The sequence below is a fragment of the Schistocerca americana genome, chromosome 5 (assembly GCF_021461395.2).
Source record: "Schistocerca americana isolate TAMUIC-IGC-003095 chromosome 5, iqSchAmer2.1, whole genome shotgun sequence".
NCBI lineage: Eukaryota > Metazoa > Arthropoda > Insecta > Orthoptera > Acrididae > Schistocerca > Schistocerca americana.
In genome coordinates, this window is record NC_060123.1 from 645551620 (window position 1) to 645575375 (window position 23756).

General features: G+C 44.2%; 1 protein-coding gene across 3 annotated transcripts in view; it reads left to right on the top strand.

Annotated features, from left to right (window-relative positions):
* The first annotated feature begins 1702 nt into the window (after positions 1-1702).
* Positions 1703-23756, top strand: part of LOC124615270 (retinol-binding protein pinta-like) — a 152393-nt gene continuing 130339 nt past the window's right edge. The window contains exons 1-2 of one of the 3 annotated variants that reach the window (XM_047143017.1): positions 1703-2078; positions 2175-2327. The gene's annotated coding sequence lies outside the window, so the exon portion shown is untranslated. The remainder of the gene's footprint in view (positions 2079-2174; positions 2328-23756) is intronic. The other 2 variants (XM_047143018.1, XM_047143015.1) reach the window with 2 other exon arrangements.

The window sequence follows — 23756 nt, forward strand, 5'->3', positions numbered from 1 at the left end:
TCGTAAAGTGTAATACATAAAACCTATAGCAGGTTGATCTCTGCACCTACTGGACGCACACTCATTTTCTATCGCTCTCCTGATGCCTTCCTCTTCTCTGTTAAAATGATTGTGGTGTTTCTGAATATCTATAGCTTCCCTATGCATACCTGCATATTAATGCGATGTCCTGGCTAGGACGCTCGTATCACTAAATTTTGTTTCATGATCACCGTCTTTAAAAACATGTTCCGCTACAGCTTAAAGTTAGACAAGATATGGCGGTCGATACACCACACCCATCCTGAAAGCAACAACACTCCCAATGCCATCCTAGCATCTCCCAACCTTCGTGGGTGCCTCACAACAGAAGTCATCAATCTGATTGGAAGTGACCACCTACCTGTACTCCTCCCCATATCCTACATTCAAGCTCATCCCCATGCACTTCCTATCAATCAATGTGGCAATCGGTTACCGTCAATCGAGAAAAATGACGTTAGTCAGAGATGGACTTACAGTCGGCCCCACGTGACGTATGGTGGTGCCCTCTATGCGCTCTACATAAACGGGACTTCTACGGCCTGGCAGCCAATCATTGACTCAACTCGGAAGATGTTACACGCAGTTAGCAACGAAACGTAAGGAAGAAGAAGCTTTACAGATGGAGCACGGCCTCACAGTCCAGAGGTTTTAAGTAAAGCAGACGCGAGCCATGAAAGCCTACATGTTATGATTTTCGAATTCTATCCACAAAGCTCTCTATTCCTTTGTTTTGCCTTTGGGACATGGTGTTCCCAATAGAAAAAGCAACTGTTCTACTTTTTAAACCTTTTGTGCAAACTTTTTTCCATTCTTCAAAATTTAGTGCATTTCCTAACTTCTCGTGATATACTACGTTCGCCTTAGCTTTCCGGACTAACCGTAGCTTTGTCATTTGCAGCATCTGTTGATATGGCCAGGAGCCAAGTTTAGCCACTGCTAACAAAACAGTAAAAAATGCTTCTATATCCTCGCTTGGCTTGCCAGAGAAGGGAGTCACAGGGGTGGCTGCTGATGAATCTAGCATGGAAGGGGTTGCACTAGATGTGGACCTAGACTCGGATAATCGATTCCACAATTCGTTAGTGTCAGACCTCAAATGGGCTACCTGATTAAGTAGGCTCTGAATAGCTTCGTGGTTGGAGACTCCTTGTGTCTTACTGTCTGTCATTGTAATGTTTTCCTGTTTAACAAATGATTCTTACGACAAGTATACTTCATATGACCACAAGAACATAGACTCAGCTATGCAACAAGAAACGTTACAAATTTTATTACAATTTCGATTAAAAAACATCTAACACCATCCGAAAAGACCTTATCTAGTGTCAAATCTTTCTGAAAAAGTGAGAGCTTTACATCGTTTGTCGTTTGTTTTTTACACTGCGAAAGTGTTCTTTGAAAAAGAAGAACATAAGGAACCAATTTTTCACTCGCCCATGTACTGAAACACTGTCCACCTGCTAATGATTGTAGTCTGCTGTCTGTGAGCTGGTTGCGGCCCGTCGCTGATGAAGGCGTTATGAATTTCTGGTACCACAAATTCCCTATCATGTACAGCTCAAAATAGAGCCGGGGTTATCTGGCAACAAACGTAATGGGTCGGGGTTTAGTGACTCTAGATATTGAGCGTCAGTGGTAGAGCGGAGCAAAGGTCATTATTTTGTCAGAAGACATAAGACCCTTGAAGCAAACAGACTAACTCATTGTCTTATAACTCGCTCAGTTCCTCGCGGCTGCGGAGCGGCGGAGTGGTAGTTTGCAGATTCCGGGTTCGACTGATACGGCGAGGACTCGTGTTGCAGCGGAGTGCCAGGCGATTCACTAGTCCCTCAGAACCGGGCCGGTGAACCTCTGCGGCAGCGGCGCAGTCTTCTCCTTGTGAACTGGCTCGTTGCGTATTAACAAGCGGATAGGCGTGACGCGGAGCGCTCCGTCCCGAAATCGAACCAGCGACCCTCAGGTTCGGTGTCTTCTGGCGGAGTTCATCAGCATATAAGTTCACAGGCGACCCATTGGGTGAGGCCGCAGTCACTTCATCTTCACCAGCCACCTGGGTAAGTACCACACGAACTTTTATATGGTATCATCTGAGATGACACCTTCTGCGTTGACTTACTGGCGCGTTAACGACACCTTCTTCTGTCGTACAGCTTAGCGGCCAAGTTGTTTTAGCGAAGTATGACGTTCACTGACTGACCATCGTTCTGCCCGTCCACGCGACGTTTTCTCCTGTCTTCTTTCTCCCCTCCAAGGACCACCTAAAGGAGCACCTCAAAGGACCCCCCTATACCTGTTTGCCGGAGGTATTTATTCGGTGTTTTTGCCAATGTCGCTATGTTTCTGAGTTGGCGACTGATTCTTCGGTCGTTGATCTATGCTTCTCAGATTTCAGATATCGTTTACTTATTTATTCATGGAAATATCTGGCATATCACAATAAGTATATGTTTATTATTTACCTGGCTATCTTCAGCTGGCATTTTGATGCCATAATTTCGTTCCTTTACTTACTCACGCATGAGATGATCTCCTTACAGCTATTTTTATGAGAGACTGCTCCATTATTACTACAAATAGGTATATATACACAAAAATTAATGGAAAGAAGAATAATAGGTTTATACCATTTATCTTTTGCTGTTAAAATTTCCGCACTTTCTTCAAAATTTATTCAGAAGCATCAGCGTAAAATACCAGAGATAATATTATTATTTACTAATTAATACTAAATGATAAATTTATTATAACCTACTGTGAGACACGGCTGAAGGTTAGGTTACCCAATCAGGGTATCTATACATTATTTCTTCAGACCATTTTGTGGTCACGATTTTCACTAGGGTATGACCATTTTAAGTTCGTAGCATAGAGTTACATTGTTTTACCGTTGCAGGAAGAGCACATGTCATCCTCAGCGACTAGGACTGAAATCTCTTTACATTCCAATTATAATACTAATACAAATAGTGTATGTCAGGACTCATTACAAATACAGCTTCCACTCACTGCCGTGAGGAAGTAATTTATATGTTAGGGAAAGATATCCTCATATCATGACAAGATCACATTCCATTAATTAAATTAGTCCCACTGTACATGGTTCTGCATTTTTATTATTATATGATGAGAGACTTGCTTAAATCCAAAAAAGTGGAAGTGGAATATTATCAAAAACGTTTGTAAATGAATAATTCTTGACGTTTTCTGAGCAGGTCTTCAGACTAGAATATTCATATTTATTTAATCAGCTGACACCATTAAACTTAGATCCATGTGGTCCGCATTACTTGTTCATTCAGACCTATGATACTGCTAGTATTTGTACTTTTATTGACGTAGGTAGATAGCCTTTCCTGTTCTACTTGAGGCTGTATATGTCTTATTACACACTAATTTCATAGAAGCCCTTACACACCTGTTAAATTGCCATTAGATAAATTTCGCTCTATATGGAAGGCGGGCCCATTCGTCCCTTCCCAACATTCCACACTCTCGACCATCCTGCGTCTAAATATCTTGATCCTGTCGTTTGACTTCGATTCCCTTTTACAATCTTATCGCAAAAATTGCAGTGATCATATACCTACCCTTTCTCACTACAAAAAATGTATACATACTGAATAACAGCAACTAGCCTCCAATGTATTTCAGTTACTTACAAAATAGTACTAAGATTCGTTTAGTAGAACATAGGTAAAGCACCTCAGAGACAACCTAACATGTTATTCGCTTCAGAAGAGAGTCACTTTTGTTTTTCCTTAGTTCATACATAATTTGTAAGCATTCAGCGGTGCCTAACTGAAAAAGTAATAAATGTGACCTCATATAGAGAACTGTTGTTTCTGCGCCCGATGCTAATTTTCTACTTAAAATGGTTCAAATGGCTCTGAGCACTATGAGACTTAACATCTGAGGTCATCAGTTCCCTAGAACTTAGAACTACTTAAACCTAATTAACCTAAGTACGTCACACACATCCATGCCCGAGGCAGGTTTCGAACCTGCGACCGTAGCGGTAGCTCGGTTCCAGACTGAAACACCTAGAGCCGCTCGGCCGCACCGGCCGGCTTCCTACTTCATTATGAGTGAAAGTATTTCTTAAAATCTCTATGTGAATAAAGTCTTTTAATCTTTTTTTCAGTGGGGTATGCCAACAAGTACCTGAAATCATACGGAATTAAACTGCTCCCACCTATTCTGGTGGTACGTTGTTTGTCTAATGTGGTAGGGTCTGCAGCATGTGTGATACACTGAGATGACAAAAGTCATGGGATAGCGATATCCGCATATACAGATGGCGATAGTACCGCGTACACAAGGTATAAAAAGGCAATACATTGGTGGATCTGTTTTATAGTCAGGGGATTCATGTGAAAAGGTTTCCAACGGGAAATAATAGACTTTGAAAGGGGAATGGTAGTTGGAAGAAGACGCATGAGACGTTCCAATTCGGAAATCGTTTGGGAATTCTGTATTCCGATATCCACAGTGTCAAGAGTGAGGAACCGAGGTCAGTAGCTTATGGAAAAGCAGACACTCGTAAGAAGATAAGCGTATAATATCTCGTATATTGTTCCAAAACACATAACATTTCTCGATTCACTAGCTGTTGATGACCCTTAAAACGTACATTCCTTCATCAAAAAAGTGAGTAATTAGTGGAATAACGAGGCAGATTTGCGTAGTGACCATATGGAAAAATACTCCTCTTTCTGTATTCCACCACTGGGAAAAATCTCATTTCGATATTTCTAACCGTTTATGAATTATGAGGAGTGTTGTGGATATTTCACTCTTGCTTTATCACTGGCGCGGTGCGATCGCATGAGATCAGTTTTCTCGAGATTGGTGACAGACAGAGACCTCCATCTAGATCTAGAGAAAAATTCAATATGTTATAAAAAAATTTCGTACACAGTGAAATGTTTTGTAAAATGCACGAACCGCAAAATCTTACAGACTCCTAATTTTCGTTGCAAACTTATTCGAATTTCACGCACTGACGTATTTCAATGTAAATACCGAATAACTATGACCATTAATGAACCTGAGATATAAAGCTAGAAGCAGCGCAAAATTGAATTTTTTCACGGAATATTTTCTGTAAAATCGTTTTAGCAAGACAGGCCGAAAGACAAACAGAAAAGAATTTTTTCACATCCAGTAGTAAGCGAATCTGAAACCATCAGCACTGCAATTCGTTGCTTTAACTGCGTGGCTACTTCCACTCTTATGCTTTGTTCTAGCTAATTCAAGAGAGAAGCAGGCTGACTTCATTGCCGAATGATACGGGCGTAAGCAGTAAATGCATGAAATTTTGGAAGACTTCCTCTATCAGGCTTCACTAAATTCCTTTCCATTGAACTTAAAAGTTTTAAATGCGTTTCTATAATTAATAATAAACCATTTGCGGGTAAAATGTATGCGAAGTCACTAGTAACTTCAGTTAATACTCAGCAAAGACGACCTTTCGAATTTAATGATTTTTAAACTCTTAATTACGTAAAAGTAACAGGTATTTTTTTGTGAATATTGACTTAAATTTTTTTATCTCGTAATCAATCACAGTAACAACAATAAGGACCATATTTCTAACTAACGAAAACCGCCTGTTATGAACTTACTTTCCACTTGGATGCGTCCTGGTGATTCTTCAGTGAAACAAAATCACTAATGCCGAAACAAAAGCCACTCAATAATTCCAAAATAACAAATTCTAGCTGTAAACAAATCACACCGAACTGAACGAGTAGCCATATCCAAACCTAACCATCTCTCGGTACAGTTGTCGAAAAATCGGCGGCAGGACCTATCGGTATCAGGTCTCAAAAGCTTACAGAATAGCAGCTTCGTATAAAGAACCTAAAATAACGTCACTACCGTGCATAACCTACCGAACCAATCAGTACGAACGATACAGGGCAGGTGCCCTGGCGGGAGCCAGCACATCAGATGGAATTCGCCACTCTGTTCCTTGAACAACTCCATCACACTGCTGGCCTTGCGACATAGCGCATTATCTTGCTGAAACATGTCGCTGCCATCGGGATACATGATCGTCGTAATGGCGTGTACGTCATTTGTAACCAGTGTACGATACTCCTTTGGCTGTCATGGTGCCTTGCACGAGACCCACTGGATCCATGGACACCCACGTTAATGCGCCCCTCAGCATAAAGGAACCGCCGTCAACTAGTCTTCGTCCCACAGGACAGGCGTCAAGAAGTTGTTCCCCTGGAAGGTAACTGAGTTGCCGCCCCCTCCAGTAGGCATGATGAAGAAGGTATCGGGGTGTCAGACAATGAAAGGCTCCGCCACTGCACCACCGTCCATCGCCGATGGTCACGTGCTCATTTCAGTCATAGTTTCGGTCGTGTCATGGTGTTAACGTCGTCTCTTGCAGAGGCATATCGTTACGAGTGGTCGGTGCATTTTGTGTTCATACACACTTGTATTCTGCACAGCGTTAAAGTCTGATGGTAGTTCCGCCACAGTTCGCTGCCTGTCCTACTTTACCAGTCTATCGATCTAAGAGTTTTAGGTAAGTTAAAAGAATAAGATCTTTTAATAGTCATGATTGCTAATGAAAAAAGTAAATAATACTAGTTTCTGCTCATTCTACAGCTATCTTAGGATTTGAAATAATAACAGAAAATTACCTAGGGGAAGGTACAAGAAGGGAAGTGTGTGACCCATTTAGAGATGTAATCAAACTAATGGGCTATGTGTGCTCGTGCAGGTCCACAAAGCTACGTGCCGATAGGTGGCGTACTAGTACACACATTTACAATAAATGACAACGTTTAAGAATGAGATTTTCACTCTGCAGCGGAGTGTGCGCTGATATGAAACTTCCTGGCAGATTAAAACTGTGTGCCCGACCGAGACTCGAACTCGGGACCTTTGCCTTTCGCGGGCAAGTGCTCTACCAACTGAGCTACCGAAGCACGACTCACGCTCGGTACTCACAGCTTTACTTCTGCCAGTACCTCGTCTCCTACCTTCCAAACTTTACAGAAGCTCTCCTGGTAGAGCACTTGCCCGCGAAAGGCAAAGGTCCCGAGTTCGAGTCTCGGTCGGGCACACAGTTTTAATCTGCCAGGAAGTTTCAACGTTTAAGAAAACACTGCAATTTGGTCGAGAAAAATCCGATAAATCACTAAATTTACTATTAACTGCGCGTCATTTCCACTATTTATCGATTACTACTGATGTGGGATAACTACAGAGAAGGTTCAGTGCAGAAATGGCAACTCTAGAAATAGTTATTATGGATCTGTCTTTAAGTCCAGAGTCGATTTTTGTTGTTTAAACTCTTATCTTTCTTCATTGTTCCTTTTTTCCCTTGACCAAGTTGTGTCAAATGTCATAAAACCTAAAAAAAATACACTGAAAAGTCAAAGAAAATGATACACCTGTCTAATATTGTGTACGGCCCCCGCGTGCACGCAGAAGTACCGCAGCACGACGTGGCGTGGACTCAACTAATGTCTGAAGTAGTGCTGGTGGGAATTGACACCATCAAATCTGCAGGGCTGTCGACAAATCCTTGAGAGTACGAGGGCGTGGAGATCTCTTCTGAAGAGCACGTTGCAAGGAATCCCTCATACACACAATAATACTCACGTCTGGGGAATTTGGTGTCCAACGGAGGTGTTTAAACTCTGTTCCTGGAGCCACTCTGTGGCAGTCCTGCACGTGTTGGGTGTCGCATTATCCTACTGGAATTGCGCCCCTCGGAATGCACATGGACATGAACGGATGCAGGTGATCATACAGAATGCTTACGTACGTGTCACGTGTCACAGTCATTTCTAGACGTATCAGGGGTCCCATATCACTCCAGTAGCACACGCTCCACACCATTACAGAGTCTCCACCAGCTTGAACACACCCCTGCTGACATGCAGGGTCCATGGATTCATGAGGTTGTTTCCATACCCGTACACGTCCATCCGCTCGATACAATTTGAAACGAGACTCGTCCGATCAGGTAACGTGTTTCCAGTCATCAATAGTCCAATGGTATTGACTGGCCCAGGTGGGGCGTGAAGCTTTGTGTTGTGCAGTCGTCAAGAATACACGAGTAGACCTCCAGCTTCAAACGCCCATATCGATGATGTTTCGTTGAATGTTTCGCACGCTGACACTTGTTGATGGCCCGGCATTGAAATATGCAGCAATTTGTGGAAGGGTTGCACTTCGGTCTCGCTAAACGATTCTTGCGTTCTTGCGACATCTTTTTCCGGCCGCAGCGATGTCGGAGATTAAATGTTTTACCGGATTCGTGATATTCACGGTGCACTCGTCAAATGATAGATTAGATTAGATTAGATTAATACTAGTTCCATGGATCATGAATACGATATTTCGTAATGATGTGGAACGAGTCGAATTTTCCAATACATGACATAGTACGTGAAAATCCCCACTTCGTCGCTACCTCGGATATGTTGTATCCAATCGCTGGTGCGCCGACTATAACACCACGTTCAAACTTATTTAAATCCTGATAACCCGGCATTGTAGCAGCAGCAGTGTCTAAACCTGCGCCAGACACTTCTGGTCTTATATAGTCCTGCCAGTCGCAGCGCCGTATTCTGTCTGGTTACATATCTCTGTATTTGAATACACAGACTATAGCAGTTTCTTTGGCGCTTCAGCCGGCCGAAGTGGCCGAGCGGTTCTAGGTGCTTCAGTGTGGAACCGCGCGAACGCTATGGTCGCGCAGGTTCGAATCCTGCCTCGGGCATGGATGTGTGTGATGTCATTAGGTTGGTTAGGTTTAAGTGGGTCTAAGTTCTAGGTGACTGATGACCTCAGATGTTAAGTTCCATAGTGCTCAGAGCCATTTGAACCATTTTTTTTTCTTTGGCGCTTCAATGTATATGTACTACAGAACTAAAAAAAATTGTAAACAGATTTCAATTAAAACTATTTACCTTTTATACTAAATGTAGTCCTACCAAGCCTTCGCCATTTTTTTATAAGATCCACGCCTGCATTTCTAATTTACGATCCACCTGCCCCCGGAAACGCAATTACTAATTAAAAGTTATTGAGACAGAATCTAGGAAGACAAATTTAAGTGGTCTTAATAATGTATGTCAAATATTAAGTTGTCACAAAGATTCGTAGCGCTTTTCCATAAGTTTAATGACCACAAAAGATACACGTAATAGAGACTTTAGACTTAGCTAACATATTCTTCTTCACTATTTACAACAGTCTGTCAACGCTGGGGTAAATTTCCGATTCCGCGACTGTAGAAGTCACGTGGGTTTGAGGTGAAGAACTCTTCGAGCTATGTTCGGAATTCATTCTCATTCGGAAATTAAGTTCTTTGAAGGTTGTTCGATGGACAGCGGAAAATTTGGAAATCTGCATTTGCAGTATCAGATGAATAACGTGGGTACGGAATGACTTCGCAACCCAACTCCTGCAAGGCGTTTTGTTCAGTCTAGCAGAATGCGCGCAGGCGTTATCGTGAAGTAGTATTTTGTGGACTGGCAAGACAGCCAATCCACTAGGACGGGAGGTCGAAGGGCACGCGTTTAAGCTCACGCAGGCTGGCGTGAGGTTTGGAACTGTTAAAGAAATAGAGACCAGCAAAATAGGTACGTAGCTTCTGGAATACTCAACTTTAATCCATAATTGGTGAACATCGGTCTGACGGTACATGCATCGCAAGATAAATAGCAAATGATAATGGAGCCTTGCTAGGACGTAGCAAATGACGTAGCCGATGGCTATGCTAACTATCGTCTCGGCAAATGAGAGCGTATTTTGTCAGTGAACCATCGCTAGCAAAGTCGGCTGTACAACTGGGGGCGAGTGCTAGGACGTCTCTCTAGACCTGCCGTGTGGCGGCGCTCGGTCTGCAATCACTGATAGTGGCGACACGCGGGTCCGACGTATACTAACGGACCGCGGCCGATTTAAAGGCTACCACCTAGCAAGTGTGGTGTCTGGCGGTGACACCACATAGTATAACTTCACTAACCATTCCTGGTCGTTGTTCTTGGACTACGTCTGCAATTCGTATCATTTGTTAATAGTAAATATCAGCAGTGATAATTTCACCATGGGGAAGCAATTCGTGGAACGCCACATCGTCGCTTAGCTACCAGATGTATAACATTATGTTTTGTGGATGCGCCCAGCTCTTTATATGCTGAGTTGCTTTGTTTGGGTTCAACCATTACTTTGTTTTCCTTATGTTAGCATAGAGGCACCGTTTCCCGTCACCAGGAACGATACGGAATAGGAATGGTCGGTGTGGTTCACGAGCCAACTGATCACGAGCAACCAGAGCTATACACGTGGTACACACTGATTTTTGTGATTTTGGCTTAGAGCATGTGGTACTCATACCGTACAGTCGATTTTGAGCGTTCCCCATTATATGCATATGTCGCACTATGGTGGAATAATCACATTCATCACATGTGCCAGTTATCGGGTACAGGGACGTGGATCCTTGTGGATTAATGCATCAAACGATCTTCGTGGAAACCTGAAGGTCTTCCTGAAAGCGGAGAGTCACTAGCGTCATAACTATCCTCCTTAAAAGGATAAAATCATTTCTTTGCAGCGCCCTGTCCAATGCCATTATCCCCACACACTGCACAAATGTTTCTGATCGCCCCCGCTGCTGTCACCCCTCTACTGAACTCAAACAGAAGAATATATCGGAAATATTGGCACTCCATTTTCTAGTCTCCACAGCAACGCTCACCATGTCCAAGTGACAATATTTAAACTCAAATAACAACAGTGAACCACAAATAAAGTTGACAACCGATAAATAAACCAAGAGCAACCGGAATACCAACATCTAAAACAAAAACGATAAGAACTTATGCAGCAACTTAAAAATAATAATATGTTTTATATACCTTTATCGTTCCTATTTTTCCAAGACTTGCACAAAATAGCTTGAGCACGTGGAGTCTAATCCTTTACACTATTAATTTAATCAGTACTAGTTACTTTCAGTCACGTCCGTTTATTTCTGCAGGTACAATGACGACTATAATACATTTGCGTGCGCTTCTCTCTAATGGCGCATTAGAACTCTTTTCTCCAAGCAAATAACACACATTGCGTTCCTCTGCGGACGGCAAAACTTACGGATGTAGGCAAAGACGGCCATTTTTATCGTTATCTGTGACTTAACGTTACCTCATACCCAAGTTATTCATTGAATTATTACTTTAACATTTTATTGAAAAATTACGACGCATCATATATCCACGATGGAAGGTGGAAAGCATGCGAGATATGACATCATCTGCTGGCGGAGTGAACGGCACAGACTTATGGGACAGACAGAGTAAGTTTTTTTCGTATATGTGGGACCCTAAAGCAACTTTCAATTGAGAACGCTGCAAGATGGCAGCGACTCGGCTGAAAGTCAGAGAGGAAATTCCGCTTGTAATACGAACCCACAATCGTTTTGTGCCCACGGAATGCATTGTCAAATTTTGGTATCAACCGTAAAGGGTTGATTTAGGACCTTCAGCATTCCTCCTCTTTAGCCACGGGTGCAACGCAAGGACATTTCAGGTGATACGCATGCGAGTAAACGAAACACCACTGACAAAAATAAAATTTTATCTTGTGTTACTTCATTTTTAAAATAAAATGATACAGATCGGATCTTGTCGGCGGTATTTTCGTGGCCCTTTGGAACTGCTGCAAACTTATCGGTGTACTAATGGGTGCCGGAGCCATAGCTGTTACGTAGTGAACTGTTTATTGTTGTTATTGTTGTTTTGTTGGGCATCAAATGGCATCCTGGTGTAACGAAAGCTTGCGTCTGGAACTGATGCGTGCGTACAACGAGCTGATTCTTCACTACTATAACTTAGTACAGTCAAATTAAGTCAAATTAGTATTTATAGAGGTAAAGTTAAGAACAGGGTGGATTTTTGCACAGACCCCCTTATATCTTTCTAAACAACGTATTAAATGTCCTCAACAATCGGAGTGGAGCTTCGTCAGCCTTATTGCAAAATGGCAGCAAAAAATCACCTTTTCGCATTTTTATAGAAAACAGTTGCATTTATGAGCAAAATACTTGGGTACAAAAAAAATCTACCAAAAAGGTCATATGTATTGTTTTCATAAGATTAATGGTTCACCTTCAAAACGATGCTTATATTCTGACCGTACTATGCGGAAATTCCATTTCTCACAGCGGGTGTCAGTGTAACTGCTGTAGAAATAGCATGGAGTGTCAGGTAATAAGGGTTTCATTATAATTTGTTTTGTTTTAATGATTGTTCACGTACGCGGAAGCGCCAAAGAAACTGGTATAAGCATGAGTATTCAAACATAGAAATACGTAAACACACAGAATACGGCGCTGCAGTTGGCAACGCGTATATAAGACAACAAATGACGAGTGCAGTTGTCAAATCGGTTACTGATGCTACAATGACAGGTTATCAAGATTTAAGTGAGTTTGAACGTTGTGTCATAGTCGCCGCACGAGCGATGGGACACAGCATCTCCGAGGTAGCGATGAAGTGGGGATTTTCCCGTACGACCATTTCACGAGTGTACCATGAATATTAGGAATCCGGTAAAACATCAAGTCTCCGACATCGCTGCGGATGGAAAAAGATTCTGCAAGAACGGGACCAACGACGACAGAAGAGATTCGTTCAGTGTGACAGAAGTGCAACCCTTCCGTAAATTGCTGCAGGTTTCAATGCAGGGCTATCAACAAGCTTCAGCACGTGAACCATTCAACGAAACATCATAAACATGCGCTTTCAGAGCCCAAGGTCCACTCGTATACCCTTGATGATTGCACGACACGAAGCTTTATGCCTCGCCTGGAGCCATCAACACCGTCAATCGACTGTTGATGATTGGAAACATGTTACCTGGTCGGACGAGTCTCGTTTCAAATTGTATCGAGCGGGTGGACGTGTATGGGTGTGGAGACCCAAACACATGAATACATGGACCCTGCATGTCAGCAAAGGAGTGTTCAAGGTGGTGGAGGCTATGTAATGGTGTGGAGCGTGTGCAGTTGGAGTGACATGGGACCTCTGATACGTCTAGATAAGACTCTGACAGGTGAAACGTACGTAAGCATCCTGTCTGATCACCTGCATCTATTCACAGCCACTGTGCATTACGACGGACGTGGGCAATTCCAGCAGGGAAATACAACACCCCACACCTCCATGATTGCTACAGAGTGGCTCCAGGAACACACTTCTGAGTTTAAATACTTGCGCTAGCCACCAAACTCCACAGACGTGAACATTATTGAGCATATATGGGATGCCTTGCAACGTGCTGTTCGGAATAGATCTCCACCCCCTCGTACTGTAACGGATTTACGGACAGCCCTGCAAGATTCATGGGGTCAATTGCCTCCATTACTACTTCAGACATGAGTCGAGTCCACGCCAAGTCGTTTTGCGGCGCTTCTGCATGCTCGCGGGGGCTCTTCACGATATTAGGTAGATGTACCAGTTTCTCTGGCTTTTAGTATGTAATGTAACATTACATACATAGATTGGCCTGTGATCTTCCTGCGACTCACTATCGTAACCCTTTTGACCGTCAAGACCGTGGTCTGTTGTTATACCGTTTCGTTCAGCTGCAGGTGTTTCAGAACCTTCTTCTTGCAGTACAGTTGTGGAGCATCTGTTAAGGCAAGATAAGGTTCGACAAAAGCTGTATATTTTGGAGAATTGTAGAGCAGCCATCCTACAACTACAAAGAGACCCACATCCTTTTGCACACTTGCAGCTTATCAAATCAGCATGCAGTCTTGGCGGGAAGGCTCTCAGTAGCTACTGAGACTAGTTTATACACAGATTTCCTCCACCTCTACCCTTGAGGGGACTTTAAAACACCCATCTACAATTGTACCTGTAGGACTGTTGTCTCGCCTCCTTCTCTGTTGGGGGAAGTAGTGGAAGCTAGTTGCTGAGGTTAAGATGCAGTGATAATGCAACCTAATAAGAGATGTTTCGTTGACAGAATCCCGGTACAGAGTATTAAACCAGTGACAGTCAGCCTAAAAAATGGCATGATACGACGCACATGGATCCTTAAATACTGACACGGCAGGTACCAAATATTTGCATTTCTTCATTACTCTGAAGATTTTCTTGTTTCATTTCATGAATGCTGATATGTATTGTCTCATCCACTTAAGGCATGGAGGAACAATACATGTTCCTGGAAGTTCTCATTAGCTTGCAATTCCTGTGGTGAGTGCAATGTTTGTGCCTTGTTTTCAAAAAAATGTTCAAATGTGTGTGAAATCTTATGGGTCTTAACTGCTAAGATCATCAGTCCCTAACCTTACACACTACTTAACCTAAATTATCCTAAGGACAAACACACACACCCATGCCCAAGGGAGGACTCGAACCTCCGCCGGGACCAGCCGCACAGTCCATGACTGCAGCGCCCCTAGAGGGCTCGGCTAATCCCGCGCGGTGTGCCTTGTTTTCCTTTCATACTTTAAGGAAGGTAACTTATTTCTGAGGCGGAGTTAATGCTACAATCAAAAGGAACAAATCTACATCCTCACCTATTACAACAGCAACTTAATCAGGTGGCTTAGAGTTCGTGATATCAGCAGCTGTCTGGACTATTAATGTATAGACATCGTCCTTTGCTAGTGTCACTTTGATCCCTTAAGTTTTACAGATAACAGAGTTATGAAGTGTGTTTTGTTTGCATCCTTTCCGAGGAACTTGTCCTGACTGATCGGAATTGTCATGGTTTCAGTGACAACCAGTTCCACTGAGTGCTTCATAGTAGCTCTCCTTTGCTGTTCTACAACGTTTGTACTACTAGTGCTCTCAGAATGCCGATTAAAGAGAACAATAATGCTAGGTACGTAGTAGTGCTGAATGCAAGAGATGTATTTTCCGCAAACGCCACTGAATATTTCCCCTTGTATCCGTATGACACAGTGCCCTATGTAACCAACATCAATCACATGAACACAGTTTCCTAGATTAAGATTTTCGTTCTTTATAGATTACAAGATCGTATAAAGAGAAGACGTTTGTATCTTGCCCATTCTGTTTTCAGTACACATAGAAAGTGGTCATGGTGCCAGCTAATATTCGAAGTACCCCTCCGCTTGTTCTGATGATGGATATTCCGTGGAACAAGAACGCGGGGTCAACAGGTATCGTTTTGACAGCAACCTCCACTTCGGAATTCATAGCAGCTAATGGCAGAACACGATCAAAACTTTTCAGGTTCGTAACTTTTACCTTTCTCCCTACAGTACTGCTCATTAGTGTCTGTCCGGCTTCCAAGGGACGATTGCAGTTTATTGTTTCGTATCCCAGAAGACCGGTTGTAACTGACGTCAGCAACCTTAAAGTCATGAGAGAGCCGCTGGGAAACTTTAGCTATATCTTCGTCATCTTTTTGGATACGTGATGGTCTCATCTCTATGCGCAGGCTATAGGAAACAAGCAAAACCCCAACAAAATTTTCAATAACATCATACACACCATGTGCAGCACGAGGCCCAAAATTCATCTTTCTTTTATGCTATCAGTTATTCCTCTGCCGTGTTAACACAGGTCTGCTATACTTTTCATAGCCTTCATGACGGTTTGTTCAATTATTATATCAGTCCACGTTCACTATAAATACTTCTCTGTCAGCCGAATTGTAAAGAATCCTCCCTCATCAACGTTTTATATTTTTTTCTCATTCATAACCGTTTCCAGAAGGATCATTTCCTGAACACACAGCTGGCAAGACTTGGCATCAGGAAAACGACCACAAGCATGGAAGTAGGGTATAATGCCTTTGATGCATTTGAGGTGTAGGTTCCATTTACCCATTTTTCCAACTTTGATAAAACTCCATGTGGCAGTACTGTACCAATTACTTTGTCGTTTCGCCTTTCTTCGGCAACTCTCCTCATATGCATTCAAAGAATCGTTTTAGATTTTTTAAAGCCTCATTATTTTCTAAAGCTTGTAGATTTTGACGACCCGTTTTGAATATTAGAGGCAACATCTGTTTTACCTCGTTCACGGCATCCTTTGTGCCTGGCACCTCCTCCATTTGAGAAAAGATCTCATTTGAAAAGCTAACATGAATCAGCTGGTAACTTCTGATGGCTGTAACATATGTGTCACTCTCACGCATTAAGTCTGTTTAGCGCATATACACTCCTGGAAATGGAAAAAAGAACACATTGACACCGGTGTGTCAGACCCACCATACTTGCTCCGGACACTGCGAGAGGGCTGTACAAGCAATGATCACACGCATGGCACAGCGGACACACCAGGAACCGCGGTGTTGGCCATCGAATGGCGCTAGCTGCGCAGCATTTGTGCACCGCCGCCGTCAGTGTCAGCCAGTTTGCCGTGGCATACGGAGCTCCATCGCAGTCTTTAACACTGGTAGCATGCCGCGATAGGGTGGACGTGAACCGTATGTGCAGTTGACGGACTTTGAGCGAGGGCGTATAGTGGGCATGCGGGAGGCCGGGTGGACGTACTGCCGAATTGCTCAACACGTGGGGCGTGAGGTCTCCACAGTACATCGATGTTGTCGCCAGTGGTCGGCGGAAGGTGCACGTGCCCGTCGACCTGGGACCGGACCGCAGCGACGCACGGATGCACGCCAAGACCGTAGGATCCTACGCAGTGCCGTAGGGGACCGCACCGCCACTTCCCAGCAAATTAGGAATACTGTTGCTCCTGGGGTATCGGCGAGGACCATTCGCAACCGTCTCCATGAGGCTGGGCTACGGTCCCGCACACCGTTAGGCCGTCTTCTGCTCACGCCCCAACATCGTGCAGCCCGCCTCCAGTGGTGTCGCGACAGGCGTGAATGGAGGGACAAATGGAGACGTGTCGTCTTCAGCGATGAGAGTCGCTTCTGCCTTGGTGCCAATGATGGTCGTATGCGTGTTTGACGCCGTGCAGGTGAGCGCCACAATCAGGACTGCATACGACCGAGGCACACAGGGCCAACACCCGGCATCATGGTGTGGGGAGCGATCTCCTACACTGGCCGTACACCACTGGTGATCGTCGAGGGGACACTGAATAGTGCACGGTACATCCAAACCGTCATCGAACCCATCGTCCTACCATTCCTAGACCGGCAAGGGAACTTGCTGTTCCAACAGGACAACGCACGTCCGCATGTATCCCGTGCCACCCAACGTGCTCTAGAAGGTGTAGGTCAACTACCCTGGCCAGCAAGATCTCCGGATCTGTCCCCCATTGAGCATGTTTGGGACTGGATGAAGCGTCGTCTCACGCGGTCTGCACGTCCAGCACGAACGCTGGTCCAACTGAGGCGCCAGGTGGGAATGGCATGGCAAGCCGTTCCACAGGACTACATCCAGCATCTCTACGATCGTCTCCATGGGAGAATAGCAGCCTGCATTGCTGCGAAAGGCGGATATACACTGTACTAGTGCCGACATTGTGCATGCTCTGTTGCCTGTGTCTATGTGCCTGTGGTTCTGTCAGTGTGATCATGTGATGTATCTGACCCCAGGAATGTGTCAATAAAGTTTCCCCTTCCTGGGACAATGAATTCACGGTGTTCTTATTTCAATTTCCAGGAGTGTATGATGCCTAATACCTCTTTAAGCCTACTCCCAGCCATGGTGTAGTCAATGCACCCAAGGAAGGATATGAACTACCCCCCCCCCCCCCCCAATCTTACCACAGCCTTAGGTAAAGAGACTTGAATACCTTACGATGAGGCACTGATTATATATTTGCCTTTCACATACAATGCCGGGTCAAATGTTACAAAGCATGTTTTCTGACCTGTTTCTGAAGTTTATTGTTCTGCCGTAGATATGGCAGTTTGAAGACCACCACAACTAATGGCCGGTAAATCAATGAAGGACTAGGAGACTATTTGAAACTGTTCAAAAGCCAATGGTTTTCGTATTTCTTACATGAAACCACTATATCCTCCTAACTTCGGAATCACCAGGTATTTTCCAGCTGTCTAAAACACATTAGCTGTGGCTAGTTCTGTGGTGTCACCGCCAGACACCACACTTGCTGGGTGGTAGCCTTTAAATCGGCCGCGGTCCGTTAGTATACGTCGGACCCGCGTGTCGCCACTATCAGTGATTGCAGACCGAGCGCCGCCACACGGCAGGTCTAGAGACACTTCCTAGCTCTCGCCCCGGTTGTACAGCCGACTTTGCTAGCGATGGTTCACTGACAAATTACGCTCTCATTTGCCGAGACGATAGTTAGAGTAGCCTTCAGCTACGTCAATTGCTACGACCTAGCAAGGCGCCATTAGCAGTTACTATTGATGCTGTAAAACATGTACCGTCAAGAGCGATGTTCACCAACTGTGGATTAAAGTTAAGTATTCCAGCAGCTACGTACGTTCTTTGCTACTATAAAGTCCTTGTCCTGTTCCAGACCTCATGCCAGCCTGCGTGATCTTAAACGCGTGCCTTTCGGCTTCCTCATAGTGGCTTGGCTGTCTTGCCAAGCCACAACAAGTTCATTCGCATTTTTCTCGTAGGGCTTTACATCCAATCAGAGCCACAGTTCTAACACAGAAATCTGTGTTATCGAGTGGGGAACCGTGTCAAAGACCCTGTTTTGACGAGTTGCTCTGAACTGATGAAAGAAGAGGATCGAAAATTTGAACATCATCGTAGCTAGCTAGCACACATTCCAAAATATGGTATCATGTCTGGAAGATGTTTGGATTCATGCTTCCTATGTAGAAATACTGACACTCCAAGAAAAAGAAGAGATGTGAATGTTCGTGGTCTAGCGGATGAAATGATTCGATTTCCAATATTCACACATTTTTTTGCCGTGGGTTCCGCTAGCTCGTTCCTTTTTTCTCACTGTCGCCTTTTCTAAAAACTTTCTCAAAGACTATGGAATGGCGTTTTGTGCATCTTTCAGAAATTCGTCTATTGGGGAATTTTTCAGCTGTTTTGTAGAAGTTGGACCTAATGTCCTATCGTATGATTGCAGCCGCTGCCGTAATAATCGGAAGTCTTTCGTCCGCGTCTTTCTTCTATCCACCTCCATACCAATCATTTGTTAACATTTTATAGTCCGTCTTTCTAAAACAAGCAGTAGAGTGCTTCTTTAGGTGCATTTGCTACTATGGCCTCTTCACCACATTTCTCTTTAGTAGAGTCCAAACAGTCTTTTCATTTGGGACATAACTGCCAGCCTGCTCAATCAAGTTTTTAACTGAAAATTGACACTCATCACTGTCTTAAATTATATAGAAGACTGTATCCTTTAATTCATCTACTTCAACAGCAGGAGAGCGACGTGGCCGTTTATTTCCATCCGTGGGTCCCTTATCACCTTCAAGAAAACAGATCTGAAGAAACACTCCATCTGCTGCTACCAGGTCAGTGACGTTATGAAGTGTTTTTAACACTTTTAATCGACTCATCGTTCCCTTCCTAGTTGCTGCAGTTAGTGAATCTTTACCGGCTACAGTTTCAATTTTTGTTAATATCCGTCATCTTTGTACTGGTTTCTTTATCTCCTTTTGAAATGTTTCCTTGCTTATTTCTTCCAGGCAAAACAATCATTTGTCTTGAATAGCTAATTCTGCAACTGACCTTAGTTTACTTTAGGTTGGTGATATTAAGTGTGGGTCTTTCAATGGAAGTTTGAAGTCTCTTAAAATTCTTGATACTAGTTTCTTTAGTATAATCTTTCCGTCAGTCACCGTGGAGTTTCGCACCCAGTGAACTATTAAAAGGTTCACTTTTCCGTCACCACGTCTTGCTCCGGCACTTATCAATTTTGGAATACCTTAATCCGAACTGTGCACGTAAAAATGTAAATGTGGTGTGATAGGGCCTCCCGTCGGGTACACCGTTCGCCGTGTGCAAGTCTTTCGATTTGACTCCACTTCGGCGACCTGTGGGTCAATGGGAATGAAATGATGATGATTAGGACAACACAACACTCAGTCCCTGAGCGGAGAAAGTCTCCGACCCAGCCGGGAATCGAAGCCGGGCCCTCAGGATTGACATTCTGTCGCGCTGACCACTCAGCTACCGGAGGTGGACACTGTGCACGTAATTCCTTTAGTAAGTAGTCCATCATTAATCAAACACTTCTCATGATTATGCATTATAAATATGATTATTTTCCATTTTCAACCAACCTGCGCAATAAACGTTTAATACCGAAGCAACCAGCTCATCATTACATTGCATTCTATTTCTGCAATATAAAGATAGTGAAGAATTAATAGAGTAGCTCTCAACGAGACTGTGTACAAGAAAGACCCTTAAACATATAACCATAGAAAGTATGACAGAGAAAACTCAGTTTAGATTATTGTAGGAGACCGTATGAGAAGATTTACAGGTTGCAGGCAGGCTCTGTTTCGTAATAAGATATCAAATTCAAGGCCTTTATGGCCAGACCGTTCTTCGACGAATCTCTTCATCGGACATTATCCATAGATAATTTTGTATTCTTAAATTTTTTACTCAAGTATTTTCCTCGTAAATGCAACCGTTTAAAAAAGAAGGGGGGGAGGGGGGAAGCTGATATATTTGTCGCCTTTTTCTAATATGCCGGACAAAGCTCCAGCTCCATCGATGAGAACTTTGAGTATGTTGTGTAGAAAGGTATAAGAAAGGTCTGTGTGAAAATCCTTCTTACTACTTTTTTCTCCTAAACGTCAAAATATGCGCTAAATTTACTGAGCTAATTGTGGTGTGATGTTAAACTTAATTGTGTGAGTTGTACATGACTGTGTTTTAACGTAACCATGAAACCAATTTCAAGGGAGGAAATTCCTACGCAGTTGAAAGCTTTAAACCAACAGCTAACAGCAAGTATGTGAAAGCCACTGCAAAAGTTTAATAAATATTTTAAACGTTTAAGAGTCATTCCTCTCACACTCACAGAATATTTGTATCAGAACGAGCCCTATTTTAAAATGAAGAACAAACCGCCTTCAGTCACAAGTTGCGTTTATTTACTGCACTATGCATTTCGAGCCCTGGAGGCTCATCTTCAGGTGCTTTTTAGTGATTTACATGAGATTTTTTAGTTGTTTGCCTGTTGATATTACATTTTTGTGTTGCACCATGGTATACTCTAGATATACAATAGATCTGCAATATACCATGTTGTAACACAAAAATGTAATAGCAACGGGCAAACAACATGTAAAACCTGATGTAAATCACTAAAAAGCGCCTGAAGATGAGCCTCCAGGGCTCGAAATGCATAGTGCAGTAAACAAATGCAACTTGTGACTGAAGGCGGTTTGTTCTTCATTTTACGAAAGTAAAACAGTTGCGGACGAAACACTGAAAAACAATGGATAAAACTGAGCTTGATTTAATTTCATATTATTTCCTATAGCAACTATCACATTTGAACTTGAATGACGATGTAAGAAAGTCCTTCCCAGAAACCTTATTACTTGCGTGTGTCACTTTTCTACCTTTCATAGTAACTGATCGACACCACGCGAAAACGATATGTATGTTGTCAGCACCGAGCAAGAAGGCGAAATATTATTCTCCCCATACCGCCCCTCAGCCCTGTGGCAACCGTCAATCAACCTTCCGAAGCACCCTCCCCCACCTCAGGGTTCATTACAAAGTGAAAATACCACACACTGAGTTGAGGAAAGTCATGGGATACATACTAATGGAATATCGGACGTCCTTTTGCCCGGCGAAGTGCACCAGCTCGATGTAGCATGGACTCAACAAGTCGTCGGACATTACCTGCAAAAATATTGAGCCATGGTGCCCCTATAGCCATCCATAATTACGAAGGCGTCTCCAGTGGAGGATTTTGACCTCTCGATTATGTCCCATAAATGTTTTCGATCGGACTCACGCTGGGCGATCTGGGTTTCCAAGTCATTCTCTCGAGTTGTCCAGAAAGAATTGTGGCCCAGTGGTAAGGCGCACTGTCAATCATAAATATTTCATTGTTATTTGGATTCATGAAGCCCGTGACTGACTGCAAATGGCCTCCAAGTAGTCGAACATAAACATTCACAGTCAATGATCTTTCCAGAGAGCTCAGTCCATTCTATGTGAATATTGCCCACAGCACTACGCAGCCACCACCGGCTTGCGCAGTGCCTTGTGGACACGTAGGTCCGTGGGTTCGTGGGGTCTGCGCCACACTCGAAAGCTACCATCAGGTCTTACCAACTGAAATCGGGACTCATCTGACGAGACTACGGTTTTCTAGTAGTCTAGGGTACAACCGACACGGTCACGGGCCCAGGAGAGCCGCTGCAGGCGACGTCGTCCTGCAAGCAAAGGCGCTCGCGTCGGCCGTCTTCTGCCACAGCCCATTAACGCCAGGTTTCGCCGCACTGTGCTAACGGGTACGTTCGTCCATATTCCAACACCGAATTCTGGGGCACTACTGCTTGTCTGTTAGCACTGACGCTGTTGCTTTCGGTCGTTAAGTGACATTTGTCCATGGTGAGAGGTAATGCTTCATGTTTGGTATTCTCGGCACACTCTTGACGCTATGGATATCGGAATTGCGACTGCTGCGGTCGCAGGTTCGAATCCTGCCTCGGGCATGGATGTATGTTATGTCCTTAGGTTAGTTAGGTTTAAGTAGTTCAAAGTTCTAGGGGACTGATGACCACAGCAGTTGAGTCCCATAGTGCTCAGAGCCATTTGAACCATTTTTGATCTCCGAATATTGAATTCGCTAACGATTTCCGAAGTGGAATGTCCCATGCGTCTAGCTGCCACTACCATTCCGCGTTCGAAGCCTGTTAATTCCAATTGTGCGGCCGTAATGAAGTCGCAAACCTTTTCACGTGGATCACCAGATTCATGCTGGCCCTGCTAACGCACTGCCATTTTATACCTTGTGTTCGCATACTACCGCCATCTACACTCCTGGAAATGGAAAAGCCCGCATCTCGTGGTCGTGCGGTAGCGTTCTCGCTTCCCACGCCCGGGTTCCCGGGTTCGATTCCCGGCGGGGTCAGGGATTTTCTCTGCTTCGTGATGGCTGGGTGTTGTGTGCTGTCCTTAGGTTAGTTAGGTTTAAGTAGTTCTAAGTTCTAGGGGACTTATGACCACAGCAGTTGAGTCCCATAGTGCTCAGAGCCATTTGAACCATTTGAAGTGGAAAAAAGAACACATTGACACCGGTGTGTCAGACCCACCATACTTGCTCCGGACACTGCGAGAGGGCTGTACAAGCAATGATCACACGCACGGCACAGCGGACACACCAGGAACCGCGGTGTTGGCCGTCGAATGGCGCTAGCTGCGCAGCATTTGTGCACCGCCGCCGTCAGTGTCAGCCAGTTTGCCGTGGCATACGGAGCTCCATCGCAGTCTTTAACACTGGTAGCATGCCGCGACAGCGTGGACGTGAACCGTATGTGCAGTTGACGGACTTTGAGCGAGGGCATATAGTGGGCATGCGGGAGGCCGGGTGGACGTACCGCCGAATTGCTCAACACGTGGGGCGTGAGGTCTCCACAGTACATCGATGTTGTCGCCAGTGGTCGGCGGAAGGTGCACGTGCCCGTCGCCCTGGGACCGGACCGCAGCGACGCACGGATGCACGCCAAGACCGTAGGATCCTACGCAGTGCCGTAGGGGACCGCACCGCCACTTCCCAGCAAATTAGGGACGCTGTTGCTCCTGGGGTATCGGCGAGGACCATTCGCAACCGTCTCCATGAAGCTGGGCTACGGTCCTGCACACCGTTAGGCCG